Source organism: Pollicipes pollicipes, unplaced genomic scaffold, assembly GCF_011947565.3.
Source record: "Pollicipes pollicipes isolate AB1234 unplaced genomic scaffold, Ppol_2.1 Scaffold_4002;HRSCAF=4701_pilon_pilon_pilon, whole genome shotgun sequence".
In the NCBI taxonomy this organism is placed as follows: domain Eukaryota; kingdom Metazoa; phylum Arthropoda; class Thecostraca; order Pollicipedomorpha; family Pollicipedidae; genus Pollicipes; species Pollicipes pollicipes.
This window is the reverse complement of record NW_023596420.1, coordinates 7,098,310-7,121,531: the sequence shown is the minus strand read 5'-3', so window position 1 is coordinate 7,121,531 and position 23,222 is coordinate 7,098,310. Positions and strand designations below refer to the sequence as shown.

The following is a 23,222-nucleotide window of genomic DNA, read 5'->3' as shown; positions in this document are numbered from 1 at the left end:
ACAACGTACGATCCGAGAGGATCCAGGATTGGCTCAGAGGGCTGGCGAACACTGGTCGTTGTCGAGCGAGGGTCAGCATCATGGCGAGCGGGCACCGGAGTGGTCAAAGACGAGCGAGGGTCGGAACTGGGGGCGTTGGACGGAGACGAAGTCTGCTGTCCACCCACCGCGGTGGAAGTGTGCGTATCAACGGTCATGGCCTGGGGCGCGCGAGGGTCATCAGGTGAAGCGGCAGCAAAAGCGGGGCTGACGACGCTTCCGTCGTCTACGTCCAGAGCATTGTCGAGGTCAGAGGCCGAGTTCGAGTCCGTGTCAGTATCATCCTTCTTACGTTTGGTTCGCTTCCCCATATTGGGGGAGCGAGAAGAGAACAACAAAAACTAAGCGAAGAGGTGTGTTTGGAGCTAGTGCGAACGGAAAAGTGACGAAATCGACGATGCGAAAAAGGACTCCTTGGCTGAGAGCCGCAAAAGGAGCAAACCACTTGCCGATGTCGTGTCGGATGGGTATTCGGTCACCGAACCGACTGACGAAAGCCTGTGTGTGAGTTCCGCCACACACATTTGGCACTACATCGTCCTTGGCAAGACACGACGGCGCGCAATCAATGTATTCATCTGTCCACTTCTCTCAAGTTCGGCTCTTTTCATGTTCTGCATTAGACGGTCGTTGCAACACATTTCAAACACCCTGCACGACCCATCAAGCGCTTCTTGGTCGTCAAGCAGCACTTTCGAAATTCGCTGAAGCAACTTGTCACCAAAAAGTCACGTACAACACCATCTAGCGACGACTGAGGTAACCTCCTGGAATTCGCACTCTAACGCTTGCTTAATGAGCAAGCAGCTGGCAAGACAGACAAATACACGGTGCAATATTTTCGTTTCAATGTTAAATTCGCAAGGAAGAAAACAAACCAGCCCCGTGCCTCGCACCACTAAACATGCCTTTAAACGACTCAAATGACTATTTCGCTTTGCCATCTGTTGAGCAAGTTGCGTATCCGTGGTTCCAAGTCCACCACCTAGGGCTGCAATACTGGAAGGTAGCTGTCAGTTGGGCTGCTTACCAGCCGTCGCGTTCGCAGTAGCTGTTAGCGGAGACGGCGCACGACAAGCGTCACAACGACTCGCTGTGTTCGGCCACGTGAGACACATCCATTCGCTGTGACAGCTTCACTTAAGGGTCACGTATCTATAGCTGGCAGCACTGATGAACGTCTTCTTCGCTCTAGAAGCTCGGATCGATAGTATGGGTGTTGGAACTGCCCCCTACGGCACGTCTTCTGGCTCCCCTACAGCACGCTTTCCGGATGGGGGACGATATGACGGAGCACCCTGACGGTCTCAGCGTGACGTCTTGAGGAACTCGATCCGGGCAGAAACGGACTGGAACGCCGAATGCTCTTGGCGACTCAGATCTGATAGCCTGTTCACGTTGATGAGAAAATGACGACCAGCGTGAGAGGAAAGGCCTGCCGTCACGTCTTCATAGATGCCGGAAGGCGCAGAATCAGCCATCAGCCGCTCGTTTTCATTCCTTCTTTGTCGCGAGGACACGGTTGCTCGACTGCCAGCGCCAACAGCAGGCACGTTGCAGGTTGTTCAGACGCACATTTTTACGCACCGGGGATGGGGGAGGGGGCCAATACTACTGGTATCATTGTTTCTAATAGGTAGAAGTCATGTTGTTCAGTTGTATGTGGTTTACCTTACGAAAGAACGTTGCGTAAAAAGTCCACGTGTTCTCATAGTTGCATCGCTTTCTGCTACAACCAGCAAAACTTCCTTGTTCGCGTCTTGCCACGTCACTGGAGCGGCATTATGACTGACGTGTACAAGTAATTGGTTTTGCGTGTGACCGTTCACTGCGACGTTGGATTCCCCATCGTGTTCGCCCTTTCTGTCAGGATGAGGGGCAGGCGTGGCCATATAGTTTGAGAAGTGTTGTCAAGTCTCAAAGAAAATGCTCCACAGTTGTATGACGTTTTGAACTGAAACAGCCATCTTGAGGACCTTTTGACGCAGTTCACCGTCATGTCCTTTTTAAGACCGAAACGCTCTGGCTTCTGAGTTACACGCCTGCAAAAGTGCAAAAAGGTTCATTGGGAGCCAATTTCAAATTGCCTCGGCAATAATGATGTCATAGAAACGTCATGCGATCGCGGTCATCATACAGCCTGTTTTCTGCATATGGTCAAAACAGCATGGCCGCTGGTACATTCGCAAAAGTGAACATGCGGCACGTATGATACCATGCGCGGAAGATGATTGGCTGTTAGTAAGATTTTGCTGCTGAATGCGTGTCGCGAACGTAAGCGTGAGCACTTTCGGGTTGTGCGGCACTCGTGAACAGGCCATTTTCCCGATTTTCTAGGCCGCAGGTCAATGTTTTATACTTGTGAACCCGTGAAAGAAAACAAAATGCATCACCTAACGCGTAACATGTGTTACGCGAGAACATGTCGGTGCGAGATGCCACAAGCGGTCGGCGAGCAGCAATGAAACAATGCGGCCCATCACGCGTGCAGGCGGCCGTTTGACCTTGAGCGCAGGCTTGAGACTGCCGGGAGACGGGGCAGCACCGTTTCGGCCGCGGCGTAACAAGCCGTCATACAAGTCAAACCCACAAAACAAATAATCGCCGTAAACCTTCAGTTCTCATGTCTGCCACAGGTGGCCGACATCAACTTAACAACTTGTTTTGCCAGTCTTCAAGATTTTGCAACATTTTCCAGAGTAGTCAACGCGTGGTTCTTACTTGTATTTATGGGCGTACAAACGGATTCCCACGCACATGTATGCACCGGTCCAAGCAATTAGGTAAAAGGCCACGAAACGGTCACGCCACGCTATAAACTAGTGATAGCCTCCACAGGCACACATGCTCGGTCTCCCAGTTGACGCGCCGGGCGGGATCTCTGGTTTCCCTTCAAAACGCACAAATCTTTCGCCTTTTACTAAAGATTTCCGTGGAGGGGAACACTCAAATGAGTATTCGCGAATTTCTTACGGGCACCATATGGTGGCCACGTCACATGCTAGGAGGCAATGACGACAGCCTTAAAGTTCCAGCACGTTGCTCATGTGCGATACGTGTAAATAAAACAAGGCACGTGGGCGCCACTTCGCGTCAGATTTCACAAAATTTTCGGCGGCCTGTACTCATGTCCGAAAAGAGTCTCGCGAAACAAATCAGCAGGCATATTGAAACCCTGAGGGGCATCATGGCGGGCTAATGCGTCGAAGTTGTTTCAGTGCTATGTTTAGAAATTGGGACCTCGACTCTGTATTCTCTGTGTCAAGTGAATTTGCTTTATACCGTACGCTCCTTACAGCACAACGTTGCAACGTTGAATACCGTCTCCGCCCGTCAGACAACCTTATCTGAATAGGTTCAGTGTGGTTCCCAGGTGCCTCACGCACTCCACCTGTGCGCAGCGTTTTCGCTCACCCTGCACTGTTTTGTCTCATTCATTGGTAAATAGGGTTGGAGCGCGAACGCAACCTACCCCGCTAACAAAATTGTACTCCCGAGTTACCCACATTTGGGGTAATCGCAGGGGTCAACCCAACCGAAGTGCAATGGAAGGGCCTCGCCCTGGGGGAACCGCCTTTGTGATCACGGTGTCCCCTGAGCCAGGTAAGTATGAGTTCCGCCATTTTTTTCATTTATTCATTTATTTGTTTGAGGCGTTTCGGCCTGTTCAGACCATTTCACGCCTGGATGATGTTATTTTAAATTGGTGTAATTATGTATGTGAGGAAAAGTGTACGTTTATTGACATTTACAAAGCTTGAAGCAAACCGGCAAGTCTGAGAAAGTTAAAGACAATGTTAAGCAGTTCAGGATGGTCATCGCCAAGGACGTTTTTTAAAGAAAACTCGATATTTTGGTTACGACAGAAAGCCTGCATATCTTTGCGGTGCTGTTGATATTTTGTGCACTCAATAACAATATGTTTAACCGAAAGTGGATGATCGCACGGCTGACAGTGAGGACGAGGTTGACTTAAGTATATGTAACTATGTGTGAGTGTAGTGTGTCCGATTCGTAAACGGGCTAGCACCTTCTCCTCCAGACGGTCTTTACGATGCGTTGATGGCCAAGGTGTAATGTCTGGTTTGATATCATGAAGTTGTGTTCTGGTAGTATCGGTCCATTGTTGTTGCCAAAATTGTTTTGTCATTGTGCGAATGGAATGTTTTGTAGATGCATGATCAGCAGGGATCTCCATGATGTGTTGGTTTGTCAAAGCTTCCTTGGCTAGTTGGTCAGCCCGTTCATTGCCCATGATGCCTGTATGTCCTGGAATCCATAGAAATTTGATATTCATATCCTGTGTATGTAATATATGATAGAGATTGACGATTTTAACAAGGAGGTGGTGTGTGAAGTCTGGGTCAATAAGAGATTGCACAGCTGTCTTTGAATCCGAACAAATCACTATTGTCTTCGTTTTGTGGGTGTGTTGTTGAATGTGTTGCAATGCAAGGAAAAGAGCAAATAATTCAGCCAAATATACTGAGGTGCCATCCGGTAACCGACAGTTTTTATGGCAATGTTCAGTGCAAATAACTGCACATCCGGTGTGGTTATTGGCCTTGGAGCCATCGGTGTAAATAAAGCTGCTATTTTGATTGTTGAAAATTAGACGATTAAATGTTTGTTGAACATAACCTTGTTGTGAAAATGCGTTTGGGATCATCAAAAAGAAGCATAACTTTCCGAGGGGTTAACTGCCATGGTGGTACTATTAAAACAGGTGGCATGGAAGAAGGCGGTAAAGTAAACTGAAGAGTGGTACAGTAGATAGTGGTTCGAGATGCTATTGTAAGTCCTGAGCGACGTTCTGCCGGTCCTACGTAGTTATGGTGAATGTGAGGTAAGACATGTATGGATTTAAATGCTGGGTGACTGGGATTTTGTCGCACTTTTGTGATGTATCTCAATGTGTGTTCCATTCGTCGGAGGGCAAGAGGCATAACATGCGCGTCCACTTCAAGCGCTGAAATCGGGGAAGTACGCAGAGCTCCTTGGGCAACTCGCAAAAACATATTTTGTATGGTGGATAGTGGTTTGAGAGTGTGTTGGCTGCCTCCTGCATATACCACGGAGCCATATTCAATGATGGGAAGAACTAAGGATCTGTATAGACGTAATAACGATTGGCGGTCGGCACCGTATGTTGACCCGGAAATGCATCTAAATAAATTTAGTCTTTTTAGGCATTTGGAGCGAACATGCTCCACGTGCTGTCGCATCGATAATCTGGGGTCAAGTACGATGCCAAGAAATTTGAAAGACGAAACGAAAGGAATGTGGTGTCCATCTAGTCGAAGCCGAAAATTGGGAGTACCACGCATATTTTTGCCGAAAATCATAACTGCAGATTTGGGAGCGGAGAAGCGGAACCCGTATCGCTCTGACCACTGCTGCACCTTGTTTAGGGCGACTTGGAGCCGTGGCAGCGAATGGTCATATTCAGTGTCTGAGCACCAGATGGCGCTATCATCCGCAAAAAGTGAAGAGGAAATGCCCGATGGTAATGAGTCAAATAAATCGTTTATCATAAAATTGAAAAGAATCGGTGAGATACAGCTCCCTTGTGGAAGGCCGTTCTCTAGATGGTGAGTGTCGGAAACGGCGGATCTGCATCTCACACGAAATGGTCTGATGCCGGAAAGAAACCCAATAAGATAATGTGCCAAATGGCCTTTAAACCCTAACTGATGGAGCTTGAAAATTAGTGCAGGTTTAAAGACCATGTCGTAGGCTCGGCTAATATCCAGGAATACAGCAGTTGTGTTGTGTCGATGTTTATAGGAACGTCTGATGTCAGTTTCAAGTCTGATGACATTGTCTATTGTGCTACGATTGTGTCGGAAACCACATTGATTTTTTGTAAGCAGGCAGTCTCGTTCTACAATCCAAGAGATTCGCTTCACCACCATCCGCTCAAAAAGTTTTCCTAGACAGCTGGTAAGTGCAATGGGACGATAATTTGATGGATCTTTGGTGTCTTTTCCTGGCTTTGCAAGTGGAATAATGATGGTGTCTTTCCAGGCGTCAGGAAAGACATGGGTTGACCACAAATCGTTAAAAACTGCCAATATAAAACGAAGCATATCTTCTGAAAGATTACGAAAAAAAGAATAGTGTAACTGATCATGACCAACTGAGGTGTTGCCGGCGGATTTTATAGCCTTTTGTAGTTCCAGAAATGAAAATGGTAAATTATAGTCTTCGGTGTTATCGGAAACAAAACAATCAGTATGTAAACGAAAACGGGCTTGCGCAGTTTCCACAAATCCTGGTCGGTAATTTCCGGATGAGCTACACTGAGAAAGACTTTCAGCAAGAGCATTGGTGATTAGAGGTGTTGCCGAAATGATTTGGTTATTAATGCGTAAAGTGGGCAATGAAATAGAGGTGCGTTTTCCGGAAAGTGCTCGAACCAGTCCCCATAGCTGGCTTAGGGGAGTAGCAGCAGTGAACTGCTGGATGTATGCTTGCCAAGAATGACGTTTGGCACTCCTTATAATTCGTCTGGTTCGAGCACGCTCATAATTTCGGGCAAGAAGATGAGGTATATCATGGTGGCGACGAAAGCAGCGGAAAGCACGTTTCCGACGCGCAATAGCGTTCTTAACTTCGGTCGTCCACCATGGTACTGGGATGCAGGCGTGATGGCGTTTTAGTTAGTGGAATTGTCGCGGTTGCTGCAGCATGAATAATATGTGTAATAAGGCCAACACCCTGCTCTGGTGATTCATAACAGTCACGGTTCACATAACAAAGTTCTTGAAATTTGGCCCAGTCTGCTTTTCGTAAATTCCAGCGGGGTATGGATCGCAAAACTTCGTCAGCGGTTGCGTCAAAAGTAGTGTAAAGTTTAATTGGAAAATGGTCGCTGTCGTGTATATCTCCCTCAACAGTCCAATCAAAGTACGTTGCTATTGAGGGAGAGCACAGCGACAGGTCGATGGCTGTTTCTGTACCAGTGGGTAAGTGGTGATAAGTATTATTGCCTTTGTTCAACAGGACTAAGTTGTGTGTATCAATAAAATCTTCAACCAAATGTCCTCGGCGATTAACGGCTTGGGTGCCGTTACTCCAAGCTGGACTGTGAGCGTTGAGATCGCCAAGGATGAGAAAAGGGTTTTGAAATTGAGCAACGAGTTGGTCAAGTTGCCGTAAGAGCTCCGTATTATTATAATTTGGTGTAATGTATATTGAGCATATATCGATGGTACGGCCATGCAGTCGAACTGAACTTGCAACAGCCTGAAGAGGTGTGTTAAGAGTGAGTGGCGTGTGTGTTAATTTTTGACTGATGTACAGCGCCACCCCACCTTGGCGACGCTCACCGTCCATCGTGTCATAGCGATATAACGAGTAATTTGGCATTTTAAAGTTATATGTGTCGGTGGGACGAAACCATGTTTCCTGTACGGCAATGATGATTGGAGTTAGTACAGCAAAAAGGGCTTTCATTTCGGACCATTTTGAAATGAGACCGCGACAATTCCACTGTAAGATGAAAGACATTTAGTGATGAAGGGATCCATTCCCACCGGTTGATGGGAATCGCCCGAACGAAACAGACCTAGGCCGTCCCATCGCCACCCTCACCGGTGGACGGGACCGGCGGTCTTCGTTCGGGCGTGTTTCGACAGGTGTTGTGGTGGGGGAAGGGGAGGTGATGTTTGTGTGGTGGCCAGAGGGTCCGGGCCGCCGACTGTTCATAGCCGGGGGGCTAGAACGCCGGACGGCCTGACCCGCGCGTGAATCACTCACAGCCGGCGGGCTGGAACGCCGGCCGACCTGGGGACAGGGGTGCACGGGCGCCTGGGCATCCGAACGTCCAGCCAAGGGCGACTCAACGGCATTTTTCGTCTGGGTCTGCGTAGTTGACTCAACTGAAACCGAGGGGCGAGGGTTGAGAAGTTTCAGAGGAGGCAGATGGGTGATAGGGTCGGTCTGTGTTGCACATGTGGCCATCGTGGCTTTTGCTACTTGGGCATATGTTTTGCTGGGCTGCGACGACATTTTAGTTTCGACGGTGCGCCGTGCTTCGGGGTACGACACACCTGTCTTTGCCTTTTCAGAACAAATTTCTTTTTCTTTTTTCCACGTGGGACACTGAGAAGAGTTGGCGGCGTGATCAGCACTTCCACAGCTCAGGCATTTCTGGGGTGATGTGCAGGCAGATCCCTCGTGAGGAGTCTCGCCGCACTTCAAGCATCTGGCACTCTGTTTGCAGTACTTGCTGCCGTGTCCGAACCGTTGACATTTAAAACACCTGAGTGGATTTGGAATGAATACTCTTACTTTATAACGAAGGTAACCAGCGGTGAGCGAATCTGGAAGTCGGGTGGTACCAAAGGTGATAACAAGCAGGCTGGTGTCGTGACGCTGACCATCTCTGAAAGTCGTCAGCCGACGGACATGGCAAACTTGCTCATCTCTGAGCTCCGCTAGGATCTCGTCCTCCGTCATGAAGCGGAGCTCAGGCGCGAAGATGGTGCCCTTGCTGGTGTTTCTGGCATGGTGCAGCGAGACTTTGACTTGTTTGCCGCAAAATTCAGCTGTTTTGAGTAGGGCCTTGGTTTGCGCGCGAGTGGTTGTTTTGATGATGAGTGATCCGTTTGCTGGCGCTTCAATCTTGAGTTCGCATGGACCGCAGATAGCCTTGATTTGCTTTGATGGCCAAAAAACGTTAATCTTTCGAAACGACACATTTCGTCACAAGGTTGGACGACAACGTACGATCCGAGAGGATCCAGGATTGGCTCAGAGGGCTGGCGAACACTGGTCGTTGTCGAGCGAGGGTCAGCATCATGGCGAGCGGGCACCGGAGTGGTCAAAGACGAGCGAGGGTCGGAACTGGGGGCGTTGGACGGAGACGAAGTCTGCTGTCCACCCACCGCGGTGGAAGTGTGCGTATCAACGGTCATGGCCTGGGGCGCGCGAGGGTCATCAGGTGAAGCGGCAGCAAAAGCGGGGCTGACGACGCTTCCGTCGTCTACGTCCAGAGCATTGTCGAGGTCAGAGGCCGAGTTCGAGTCCGTGTCAGTATCATCCTTCTTACGTTTGGTTCGCTTCCCCATATTGGGGGAGCGAGAAGAGAACAACAAAAACTAAGCGAAGAGGTGTGTTTGGAGCTAGTGCGAACGGAAAAGTGACGAAATCGACGATGCGAAAAAGGACTCCTTGGCTGAGAGCCGCAAAAGGAGCAAACCACTTGCCGATGTCGTGTCGGATGGGTATTCGGTCACCGAACCGACTGACGAAAGCCTGTGTGTGAGTTCCGCCACACACATTTGGCACTACATCGTCCTTGGCAAGACACGACGGCGCGCAATCAATGTATTCATCTGTCCACTTCTCTCAAGTTCGGCTCTTTTCATGTTCTGCATTAGACGGTCGTTGCAACACATTTCAAACACCCTGCACGACCCATCAAGCGCTTCTTGGTCGTCAAGCAGCACTTTCGAAATTCGCTGAAGCAACTTGTCACCAAAAAGTCACGTACAACACCATCTAGCGACGACTGAGGTAACCTCCTGGAATTCGCACTCTAACGCTTGCTTAATGAGCAAGCAGCTGGCAAGACAGACAAATACACGGTGCAATATTTTCGTTTCAATGTTAAATTCGCAAGGAAGAAAACAAACCAGCCCCGTGCCTCGCACCACTAAACATGCCTTTAAACGACTCAAATGACTATTTCGCTTTGCCATCTGTTGAGCAAGTTGCGTATCCGTGGTTCCAAGTCCACCACCTAGGGCTGCAATACTGGAAGGTAGCTGTCAGTTGGGCTGCTTACCAGCCGTCGCGTTCGCAGTAGCTGTTAGCGGAGACGGCGCACGACAAGCGTCACAACGACTCGCTGTGTTCGGCCACGTGAGACACATCCATTCGCTGTGACAGCTTCACTTTAAGGTCACGTGTCTATAGCTGGCAGCACTGATGAGCGTCTTCTTCGTTCTAGAAAGCCTGGATAGATAGTATCGGTGTTGGAACTGTCCCTTACGGTACGTCTTCTGGCTCCCCTACAGCACGCTTTCCGGATGGGGGACGATTATGACGGAGCACCCCGACGGTCTCAGCGTGACGTCTTGAGGAACTCGATCGGGGCAGAAACGGACTGGAACACCGAGTGCTCTTGGCGACTTAGATCAGTTAGCCGGCTCGATTGTCTCCTCTGGCAAATGCAAGACCAATCGGTCACGCATAGCCTGTTCACGTTGATGAGCAAGTGGCGACCAGCGTGAGAGGAAAGGCCTGCCGTCACGTCTTCACAGATGCCGGAAGGCGCAGAATCGGCCATCAGCGGCTCGTTTTTCCTTCCTTCTTTGCTGCGAGGACACGGTTGCTCGACTACCAGCGCCAACAGCAGGCTTGTTGCAAGTTGTTGAACGCGGATGCTTCGCTTGTCCCAATTTTCCGTTGGCATATGGCGGACAGCCTCGAGGGTAATGATGGGCAGCATGCCCAGAGTATTGCCGGCGTGTCCGGAGAGCAGCGTCCCAGGAACTTCACGAAAGACGTGCACTGCTTCGTGAGCTGTCCTGCCCTGGAGAGTGATGCGAGCAGGAAAGGAGCCGATGTGCGACGTGGGTTGACCGTCGGCAGCTGCCACGTCGGGCGGTCCGAAATTGTGACCTGATCTTTTTGCATGCCACCCTAATGCAGCACGACTGATCCCATGATGTTATTTGTCGGCGCAGCCTTCAGGAATCACTTGTACATCTTGCTTTGTTTGGCTGAACCTGGTATTCCGAATCGCAGCGGTAGTAGGGGCTCGAAGATGAGGGCGAACTCTTTTCACGGCATTCAGAGAGTGGAGAACTTGACGCAGGCGCGTGTCGTTGCTTGGGCTCCCGGCGCGTGGCTGTCCAACATGAGGAGATCGACTTCGGAACCTGGAACTGGGTTTCTTGTACTTCTTGCGACACGTCTCGCTGTACTGGCCACCCCTAAAGGAAGTCTTGCACATTTCTAAGCGGGTTTGGAACTGAAACATCCATCTTCAACAGCACTCGATGCAGTTCAAAGACCTGCCTTCCTAAGATCTAAAATCGTCTAATTTCTCAGCTACACGTCCACGAAGATGGAGGAAAACAATCAAGCCAACAGTATTTCAGGGCCATCTTGACGTTCGTCACGTCAAAATAACGCTATTCAAGTCCTGTCATCCCATTCAGCCATGCGGCGATCGTATCCCCGATACGTATCCTGGTCGAGCCGACCATATCTGCCGTTCGTGAGCACGATTTCCAGACATGACGGCGATCAAATGGCTCACAATCAATGTTATGCGAGGTACGATGATCGCAGCAAACAATCCCGTATCAAAGAGCATATTTACTAAACAGAGAAATTGTGTTGTTCAGAGCAGCCTTTTCCGCAACAAATATTACAACAAAAGCTATAAGTTACTGATACCATTGTTTCTAATAGGTAGAAGTCATATTGTTCAGTTGTATGTGATTTACTTGACGAAATAACGCCGCGCAAAAAGCCTACGTATTCTCATAGTTTCGGCGCTTGCTGCTACTACCTACAAGCGGCGGTATCGGCGGCGGACGCACCCACTGGGACTTCTGATAATGGTCTATAGGCGGCAGCACTGACATAGATACGCAGTTATTGAACGGGTAACGTTGGGCGCGCACATTAACAGCCTTATGTACTAAATCCTGTGAGGCAGAGCACTGATACAATAGTCTCTACAGAGTAAAACTGTATGCATCACTAGCGTGAGACTGTTAAGACCAGAACAATCAGATCTGAGCAAAATTTAATCGTTGTACCAGACGTGTGTTCGATAAATTTTTCCATAATCGATTCACCATTAATTCGTTACGCTTGTCGAACAATTCAGATCTTATCGACATAATGATTTTGAGTTTGGGAAAACGACTCTGTCTTGATTTACATGCCTAATTTAACGACTCAATTATTTCAGATTCCATCAAAATTATTAAACGGCTATATATGGCTCAAGTAGCCGCGATTGCTTTCGATCGGCGATCGCGGATAAAACCGCCATTGCGCGCTGGAGGGTCGCCACCGGCACAATTCAAACTCAGCCGAAATCTGGCACCCAGAATCGTCTGCTGGTGGTTCAACCAGCAGCCGAATTGTTTTCGACTCGAGCTGAATCATGAATTGACTCATGGGTCAATCGTTTCTGGGATGGGTCGAGTGCTGAATCGTTTCACTACTAAAGATCTCTTGGAGCCATGATCTAAATCACGTTCTTCATACATTTCATGTGCTAAATCGTGAGTCAATCATTGCGAACAATGTTGTGTCAGTGAGTCATGTGGCACAAGCGAAAATGGCAGTGTCCTAGAATTGCCGACTTTGGGTGTAAAGCAACACCCTAGGAAAAGGAATCTGTCCTGAAAACAAAATAACCCAAGTGAATTTGCACTGCATTTAAAGCTGGCACTAAAGGACATTCTTTGACAGCAGATGACAGTTAACACCATGCTCTAGCTGGTCTCAGTGATTGCCAATGACCATTAAAAATTGGCCGCTTGCATTTCTTGGACTTTCCAGCTTCCCGAGTAAGTGCTTCCTTCCCAAGTCTATGATTGCACCTACTGCATTTTTTTACCTATGGAGCTGATAGGAAGTAGCTGATATTGATAATTCTATTGTAAAGGTGTCAGTCTCAATACAGGCTGATAGAAGCAGATGCCTAAACTGTTGTGCGCCTTTTACACCATCCCCCGGAGCACAATGCTAGGTTTATGGTTGAAATGTCATGCACGCCGCAACATAAACAGGAGCATCTGGGGCATTGTAGTTAGTGCAGCTACATTCTGGCCCAGGCGCCAGAATGTAGCTGCACTAACTGAACCAGAGGACAAATCTTGGAGTGATGTGATGCCCGCTTGGGTTTTTAGGACCCAGATGTACTTAATTTTGGGAACAAGTGTGTAGTTCCCAATTTAGTTGGATAGGATGCCAAACCCTCGCCATCTATAAGAAAAACACTTGGTCAAAATCAGGAAGAACATGGTTTGTACCATTTTTGGGGATAAAAGATTTCTCTGCTCACCCGCCCCATCAAGTTATGTACAAAACTACACCACCCGGAACGTCAGGCTGCTGCGTGGTCGGGGCTCGGAGACCAACGTAGCAGGGGCGGAAGAATCGTTTCATCCTCACAGAGCAATCCAGTCGCATAAGCTTAGCATCAGTACATCTGCTCACCGGCGTTGAGTCCAACACAATACTTTTCTCAGTGTATGACACTGGCCTAAATTTATATATTGCCTTTATCTACACCACCAACCCGCCGCGCTACCACTGCTCCTCGCGCGGCTCCTCCAAAACAAGGTCGGTAGGCTACATAAATGGCGCGCACGCAATAGCCGTCTTCAAGGACAGAACCTCTGTAGGTTATTCACTGGTTTTGATATTGCTTTTTAGGACCTTATTAATTCTGTACAAAATATTGGTTACCAAAACCAGACTAAAATATAAGTTAGATCTCAAAAAACGTAAATAATTCTGTAGATACACCAATAAAAGGTCTCCTCAACGGAGAACAAGAAACCCTGCTTTAGCTTTATACTCAAACCATCATTTCGCGAGGACGCTCAGTAGATCGATAAAAACAACTCCATACTTTTGTCTGATGACCCTTTTATGCGTTTTCACCTCGTATTCAGCTCGGATTTCTTGGTGGAGAACATACCTTCTCTGCAATGCTAAATCCTCCCCGAGAGCCGGAGGCTCGCGGAACCGTGGTCTTCCGTGTGCCCGAGCGAGTGTTTGGGATGATGTTTGACGTCACCATTATACGCTCTAAGCCATATCCATTTTTGATGGTTTCTAATAAAAATTCAATAGAAGTACTTCTTAAAACGAATGAAAAATATCTTAGTCATCAATACATGATTGATTTACCTTATATTTAAAGGTACATGTAAATATGACAACATATACTTTCGTACAAATTTGTCTTGTGTTTCAACGACTTCTACGTGCAATCCAGAAACGTTGAATCGCGCCGTGTACGAGATATTATCTGCGCTTCCCCCTGATCCGTCAAGGGACACCGTTGTTTTAGGCGCGGGCTCGGGCCCGGTGCATTGACGTGTTGGTGTCGTTGGACGGTAGGAGAGTTAAACATGTGCTGGTGAGCAGCAACAGACCTGAGCACTGAATGCATTGCAAGGAAAGATTAAGTGTGATATGGCAGAGATTCGACTGTAACCCGAAAGCAGTGTCCCTCGCTCAGTCGTGAGTGCGGTGCCCGACGCTGTCAAAGTTGCAGGAACAGCTTGCCTCCATCTGACGGTCGCTCAGAGAATTTTTTACGTTCTTTCCAGTGTATGCTTGAGGAGAACAAAACGTCTTGGGGCTAAAAACACCAAGAAACACCCAAGTTTCAGATACTTGGCGCGCCCTATCTGCTTAGTGCGACGTTCAGTCAGCGTGGGAAGGGGCGGGGCGGGGCGGAGCTGTGATTCCGGTGGGCCGCGCTCAAGTATCGTCTTTCCCACATCGTTACGCCACACATCTCTGCGACTATTTGTAACCCATGCCAAACGAGGGTGTTAACGCAATCTTTGTTCGATAGCGTCATATATCGTGCTTGTGGCAGACCGCGCATAAGGTATCCAAGCACGACCGAATATTCGCCATGCTGGGGGCAGGCATCGCCTCACGCTCAGAACAAATCACGGGGTTCTCAGCTCCACTTTAACTATCACGATACCTGGCGTGTAGAGCTTCTTGAGCCTGACGGGTCTTCACTCACCGATCTGCAGCACCGCTTCCCGATCTCCGCGCCCACACAAAGCACCATCGGTGCTTTGCTTGCGTTTGCGCACCACCCGGCACGCGCTCTGAACAAACACTAAGGCCCCGCTCGCGACTTTTGGCGGGAATCCACGGCGGGAACAGCGCAGGTCACGTGTCTGTCTGAACCTGAGGAAATGTCGCGCAGCGATTGGTTGAGTGGCGGCGCGCAAGCAAGTCATCCACAAAGTCGGAATATGGGCGTAGCAACGGGATGTGTGGGGTTTCGTATCCCCCCACACTTTTCAAAGTGTGGTGGGGGCAGCGGTGTTAACTGCCCCTTCAGGCTTTTTCAGATTTTTCCGACGTCCAGCTTGCGTTTGCGCTACCTTAAACGTGCGTGCCGATTAGTGCTGCCACCTTTGAGCATGCGGGCCAGCAAGGCACGAGCTTAAAAAGCTCCCAGAGTCCCGTTCTTGATAGGGAAAATGCTGCCAGATGCTCCGCCCCTTCATGTAACAACCTATGACGTTCCACATCTACGTCATCTACGTTATGAAGAACGCCTCAAGTAACTCCTCAACATGGTGGCTAGTAAAATCACCTGTATCCCAACAAACACATTTGACGCGCAGCAGACGATATTGACGAGTCGGGACAGTCAAATGCACTTCAATGTACAAATGTGCAAATACTTCAAGCGCATTTCTCACAACAGCCGCCTACGCCATGACGACTTACCTTAACGAGAATACTATAGGCAGAGAAAGGCAGGTCATCGCCCTCGACTCTGAAAGACGTTGCATTATTTCAAGCGTTGTGCGAACATAACCACATGCAACCGATCATCCCACGACTACGAAGTTAAACAGACACTGGTAACTTAACGCCTTATGCCAGCAAGATCATCGAGCATGTATATTGAGGTCGTCCGTATATTTTGTTACGCATGGACGAGTTTTGGCGCGTGTGGCTGTAAGCAGGGATACAGCTTTGCTCGGAGCACGTGTGCGGGGAGAAATCTCATGTTGTGACAAGTCGCATGAAGGAGAGTTCTACATATAGACACACAGACGAATGGAAGCATGTAACATCAGCCTATGCAGTATAGTCAACTTCCAAAGCATCCAAGGCATACATAAACTTTCCCACGATCAAACTGTCCAGACAAACTATTTATGTTACAGGATCCAGAAAGTGGCTAACGCATTGGTGCATTCGCCGACGTAGCGGTTCTGGCCCTGCCAAAGCGTCAACGTCGCCTAAACAAAACAGAAAATGATGTGCATGGCGCGGTTCCAGGACATGGTGACGAAGACTTCAAATCGCAGTTTCGTATCTCACGCAAGTTTTTTTCTTCTCAAGATCTCTAGGCAAAGCTGGCTCCTTATTATGGCAACCATGGCCAGCGCAGAGGCGACCAAAAGCGTTCGTTGGAAGATGTGATGCCTGCGCTGCAATGTCTTGCCGAGCCAGTACCCCAGCACTCCGTTGGCGACAACTTTAGAACTTCAAAATCTGGGTCACACTAGTATCTGACAACATTTTGCAGGTACGTTGCTACCGCGCGCGGTGACGCCATCGCGTGACCAACAGGAGCTTGGTTACATGAAACCATCGCAGGCTTTGCAGCGTGCGCCGGCTTCCCGGGTGTGGTTGCAGCCATCGGGGGGGGGGGGGGGGGTCCAAAGTCTAGTATAAAATAGGGCAGCAACGGCGCACATTTCACGACTAGGCATAGGGTTCCCATGTTAAAATGACCTTCTTCAGGCCCACGGCTTTCTAAATCTTGAGCATATATATATATATATATATATATATATATATATATATATATATATATATATATATATATATATATATATATATATATATATAGATATAAAACGTGCATGGAAATGAAGCTTGAGCAATTCTCTTTCGATTTCCAAGATCAAAAGTGTGCGCCGTGACACTCATTTTCGAGCTATCAGGCAAAGCGTAGACCCATGCACGCGCCACGATGTCCAGGCGTGGCATCAAATCCCGCCTGCCGCCAACTCTTCAACAGAGTTGGAGATGGAACACGGAGTGAAAAACGGCCACTGAATGGCGATAGAAACTATTGAGTGTAGCAATATTCTGATTGATGTATATATATATATATATATATATATATATATATATATATATATATATATATATTATATATATATATATTAATATATATTCTCTCTCTCTCTCTCTCTCTCTCCTCCTCTCTCTCTCTCTCTCTCCTCTCTCGCTCTCTCTCTCTCTCTCTCTCCCTCTCTCTCTCTCTCTCTCTCTCTCTCTCTCCTCTCTCTCTCTCTTCTCTCTCTCCTCTCTCTCACTCTCTCTCTCTCTCTCTCTCTCTCTCTCTCTCTCTCTCTCTCTCTCTCTCCTCTCTCTCTCTCTCTCTCCTCTCTCTCTCTCTCTCTCTCTCTCTCTCTCTCTCTCTTCTCTCTCTCTCTCTCTCTCCTCTATCTCTCTCTCTCTCTCTCTCCTCTCTCTCTCTCTCTCTCTCTCTCTCTTCTCTCTCTCTCCTCTCTCTCTCTCTCTCTCTCTCTCTCTCTCTCTCTCTCTCTCTCTCTCTCTCTCTCTCTCTCTCTCTCCTCTCTCTCTCTCTCTTCCTCTCTCTCTCTCTCTCTCTCTCTCTCTCTCTCTCTCTCTTCTCTCTCTCTCTCTCTCTCCTCTCTCTCTCTCTCTCTCTCTCTCTCTCTCTCTCTCTCTCTCTCTCTCTCTCTCTCTCTCTATATCTATAAATCTAATCTAATCTAATCTATATCTATATCTATATCTATATATATATATCTATATATATATGTATATATATATATATATATATATATATATATATATATATATATATATATATATATATGCATATAGATTCATGTTATGTATACCCTGAAGATGAATCTGCTGTGCTGTGAAATGTGCTGCTAGCTTTTACAGGACATACACATGATATTTTTTAAATCTATCAAATATACATGACAGGTGTTATGCAGCCGTCGGACTATATGCAACAGCCTATGGCTGGGGCGCATAGCATTATTGTGCCTGACGCATGGAACCTATCGCAACGGTAGCGGTCCAAAGCTGGCCGTCCAACGAGCCCAGAGGTAGGACCAGGCACTGTGTTAGGTTCTTAAGTTGTGATGCTGGCGGCCACTGTTGTGCAGGGCCGGCAATGCCGCCTCAGGACCAGCGCAGCAACGATAGCATAGCAACATTGCAAGCACCGCTGATTGGGAAGCATTTGTGCTTAAAAGCAGGACGGTTAACATGTTAACGATAAGTGCCATGAAGGCGAGCTGTACTGCACAAAGCCCCTGATATGACAAACCTTATAAAGCTTCTTTGATTGATCTTGAAGAGCTTAAACACCTGACAGACCTATGGCCTAAGTAACCATGCTCCCTAAAACCATTTGCACGAAGGGTTTTTGGCATAAGGTGAATACAAACATTTTATCACTGGCTCCACTGAATCAATTAACCTGAAAAACCTTGCTCTCAAGTTACAAAACCTGCAAACTAAATATTTGGAACGTCAATATGACATCATTTTTTCTATTCCTCATCAAGCCTTGTAATTTATAACTTCCATCCATTGATCTCAGAGTATGAAAGGTACACCTAAGCAGCTGAAGTGAAATGGGCAGCTTAGACAGATTTAGAAAGTGCATCAGTGTCTGAAACATATGCAGCCTTGGCTCAAGGCAGTAAAAACTATCAATGGACCTCAGATTACCCCAAACCATGCCCCAGTTATGCACATTTTTATATAAATGCAACATGTTGTATTGATATAATATTTATATACCACCTTGTACTCAACATTTACTCATATTATTACGAGAAATGGATAATTCGCATTTCGGTTCCGCAAGAGGTTCTGCGTTATTGTCCCCAGTAGAGCACTTTACGGATTAAATTTTCAGTATCTTTTCCAGCCCAGTCGGGCTGGTCCGACGGATCCAGTCCACCCGCCAATCCGACTCTCCTTGATTTCTCAATCCATCTGGATCGGGTTGGACTGACAAAGAAAGGTTAGAAGCGCATCCGTGCGAAACCGCTTCAAAATTAAGGACCTCTACAATTTGCACAGACAATTTGATCTGTGCGGGGTCTTAAAGTTACGCTATTCGTTGATTTTCTTTGGAAAAAGTACAAAAGTTGTTATAAACCAGTCGGTGCCAGGATACCGAACACAGCTTTTGGACTGTTGGGAATGCAATTTTGCATGAAGACCAGAATAAAAAGGCGCATCGCAATACATGTCATACTTATTTTGGTAATTGATCCACAAGTATCATTACATCACAGAGGCTGAAGCCGATTCTGGTTACAATAACATAAAGACATGAGCACATGATCGAACACTTTCAGACTCCGGGTTTGGTGCAACATACCTATGCATGCCACTCAACAGTTTCCGCGGCACGCAGTTCACAAGCGCAAGACGACGCTCATCTAGAACACCTTCTGACTAACTCAGACGACCCTCTCACCACATATATCATACTCCAGATGCGTATCCGTCCTTTAACACACCAACTGATGAAACAACCTCAACTGCGATAATTATTTCCTGCTAGATCACCGGCTGTCTCAAGATTATCATCCACGCGCCACTGTTCATTGGGAAGTGTCTGCAGTACCCTATCATCCCGGAAAATAAAGAGTTAGACCATTCTTGAACCCCTATAAACTGAAGATGCTACCAGATCTTCCTTTCTGCTCATGCCGGAAATAACTACGAAACCTATTGGTGTTTCCAACCGTGCATCGTGCAGATGCATGAAGCCACCTTTAGATAATTGCAAACGATCTTTGCCAGACAAACTGGCAGTGGTACATCACTTTCTATCTGTGTTTTGTTGTTTTCAGCACGCTAAATAAGTGCCGTCAACACCTTATTAGATGGCGTGACTTTTTAATCAAAATGTGTAACGTCTATTGTGTGCCGTGACTGCAACATACACAGTTTAGAATTATCCCACGCTTTCAAAACTGAGTGAGGAAGTTGGGTGCATTTCGTCTTCATCCGACATCTGCCATGACCGCTGGTGCTCTAACATATCGTATAAATGTGAGCCACTTGCTTAAGGCTCGGGACTTCAAATTTTACCAAATATTCATTTGAGGTATCAGTGGACGGTCTTGAGTGGCATGTACAGCCACGTTCATATCTCGGTGTAGTCTCTTGTACCTCCTAAACCATGACGGGAGAATGACACGACCGCAAATGTATTGTTGGCGTCTAGTTCGTGCATAGTTTATCCAAGTGAGAGAAGAAAAGATAGGACACAAATCAATAATTACCTATCTAGTGCCAAAGATTTTGGCTGGATGCAAAGAGTACCTAGCTCACGTTAAGCAGCTAACTGCAGTTAACTTGCTTTTGGTCCCTGGTCCCTTTGGATCCTTTGGCCCCTGGTTAAAGAGGCCAGCATGCTCATCCTTTGAGATGCACTCATCAGGGGAGTGAGTAAAAAGTGATCTGTGAGGATGCAACAATCTTTGTTCGGGTTAAACGCCTGGAAATTGATCAGCTGAAACAGCGTACTGAATGGAAGCTGGGTTTGAACTCATAAATTTGGATGACTGACGAAGTAAGCATTAACTACAGCATTGACATATGGTTAATCTTTTTGATATTTCTCAAACACTGGCTTGAATTTCAAAGCACTGTGACGCGCTTTGCACCAGCAAAACGAGCTCCTGCTTACGTTACCAACTATGCAATGTCGCGCACTGGGGCTAAAAGGGATTGCTGACAAGATCGGGGGGAATGGTAGCTATGCTATGATTTGATAGGTTATTAGATTATCAGGAATTGTACTTACCTTGCAAGGAATGAGAGCTTTAGTTTTCCACAGTGGCATATATGTGTGGCGTTTGTTCAGATGAGTTTGTCAATGCGATCTGTCTGTCAGGCATTTGTTTGTGGAATATGTGGCTGAGTTTTGTACTATGCGGCCTGTTTTGTAGCATGCATTATTAGGAGTTGAAAATACTGTATTTTATTGGTTTTAAGCTTCATTTTGCGTTGATGTCTCCATGGAACAACTTGAGATTAGTTAGTGAAAATTCCATTTCATTGGTTTTCAATCCGTTGAAGTTGTGTGAGCCTGCAGATTTGAAAACCGGTTCGGTCCCTATCCATATTTTGGTGAAAATGTCTGATTCAGTCCAATCGGCCTACCGATTGATTCCACAAGTCATGGATTGATCCAATCTCTGCAGTGCTGTAGTCCCCAGGGAGACTTGCAGGGCCTTAAGTAGGTTTAGTGCAACAGCTGCCACACAGAGGTGTACACTGTTATTCGTGGATCCTGGGCACGATTGACCAGCTTTTTTATGCAGTTCTCGAACCATCTCGTACTCTCGCTTTGTGCTTTCCAAATAGATCGGCACAAATGAGGTTGTTTAGGCGTTTCATTTTCGCCAGATACACTATCAATATACCCATACGCCCCAGCCGCACAACAATCACTAAGTAGCCCAAGACGCGATCACTGGACCTTTGTCCGACTTCTGCATCGCCCCGCATTCACAAGAGACGACACCACCCTCGCAGTCCGCGCTCACCTCCCCATCCCCTCCTGCTCCAGTTGCCCCGGCCTTGACAGTCCACATGGGAGTGGGGGCGGGGGGGGGGGGGGGGGGGGGGGGAGCCGGCCGCGACGGCGCGCCGCGGGCCAGCCAGTCTTCGTGCGTTACACACGATTCGTCGGTGCATGGACAATGCCTCTCCAAGCGGAAAACCACGTTCAAACTACGCTGCTTCACATGCAAATGAAAAATAGTTCAATATCAGGTAGGACAACTATCCTTCGTGCCATGCGGAAGTTCATGATGCCCTTATCATTGTTTTCGGTACGATGACACTTTCAAGAAGGGCACACAAATATTTTGGAGAGCTTTTTGATCGTTTTAACGCTTAGGTTTGACAGGCTATCTTTTAAGCAAGTAGTGGTGACGCCGTCCGGTTTGAAATCCCCGTGAGTCCCTATTAAAACGGCGCCTAAAACAAGGATGACTGCCCCCACCGATCCGAGCCTGCGCTATAATTTGAGAGTCGGCATCACATTTTACGGTGTCATGGGAGGAGTGGGGTGTCTTTTCAATCAGTGCATGTGGCGTGTTCTACACAACACATCCTTGGGCAAAACTCAGAACAAGTCTTATATGCTGCCTTCTTCTGCATGCATTCTCCTTTCAGTCCCTGAACGCATGCACTCATTGGTGTACAGTGTACACATGCATTTAAATTTAAACAGTTGTGAGTCTTCCACATAATGCAATAATGGCTAAGACTGGTGGCGAGTGATTACAAGTGAACGTAAGCTCTGTTGCCTGGCGAGTTTTCCAAAGGTGTGCTGCCATAGGACAATGTTCTGATTGTTTGCATTGCATTTTGGAACTTACGATAAAAGGTGACGATTGGCTCTGGAAACATGGAACAATTGAAATATGTTGCATGAGTGCCAAATCTGAAATGCGACTACTGACTAAGCTGCAGCCCTGCTACCATTCAATATAAAAGTTAGGTATGGTTTGATATTAACAGTTATATATATATATATAACTATATATATATGTAACTATATATATATATATATATATATATATATATATACAGTTATACAGTTATTCTGACGACCATTATTCGGTGCAGACCCGCCAGCCAATGCAGACTGCATCTTATCCAGACATTGGCTACAACTGGCATTACACAATTATCAATGAAGTTGATGCATGATGCGGAGGTCACCAGGAATGAAAGTGCTTTTCGGCTGAACTCATTGGCACTAACATGTTTTATTCTCAATGTCTGCCCATTTTCCTTGCCCCTGCAGATCAACAGCTGTAAATGCACAGCTCACAATGCAATATAGCATCGGTAATGCTAGGGGTTTGAAGCAGCGACACATGATTATTATATGTTAGGAAAAACAGAAGAAAACATCAGTCATGGGGCAGAAAAGCATGTCAGATGGGGTACTACCACCACCACTTTACCAATTGGCACAAACATTTCTCCACAATTCACAAGAAGTGCAAATTTTCAGGAAACAAGAAGCTCCAGCACTGACATCTATGGATGATGCAATCTGCTGTAATGTCCTACACGTAATGAGCCCGCGTGAACATTATTGCAGATTACTTTGTAACTAAAGCGAAGAATAATTAGATCAAAATCTTGGGTAAAAGGCAAGAAACCTATCATTACCAGGAGCAGTAGTAAGTTTCCACGCGATCACCAACAAAAAGGTTCTAGATCGTGTTAATTGTTTTTGTACGTAGGTATTCAACTCAGCTGTCAGCAGCTGTGCGCCGTTATGTCCCAATGACGATGCATGGTGAATGAAACGTCTCCGTCTTGACCAAGTTCTGAAAATTATCCAAGGTTAGCCCTAGGCCTGGGAAATAAGCTGC

At 47.1% G+C, this 23,222-nt stretch overlaps 2 non-coding genes across 2 annotated transcripts; one reads left to right on the top strand and one right to left on the bottom strand.

Annotated features, from left to right (window-relative positions):
* Positions 1-2,916: 2,916 nt before the first annotated feature.
* Positions 2,917-3,030, top strand: LOC119094654 (U5 spliceosomal RNA). The gene has a single exon (XR_005093795.1). It is a non-coding gene; the product is annotated as a U5 spliceosomal RNA (small nuclear RNA).
* A 454-nt stretch (positions 3,031-3,484) lies between these two features.
* LOC119094642 (U1 spliceosomal RNA) lies at positions 3,485-3,650 on the bottom strand. Its single transcript, XR_005093784.1, has one exon. It is a non-coding gene; the product is annotated as a U1 spliceosomal RNA (small nuclear RNA).
* Between the last annotated feature and the right edge of the window lie 19,572 nt (positions 3,651-23,222).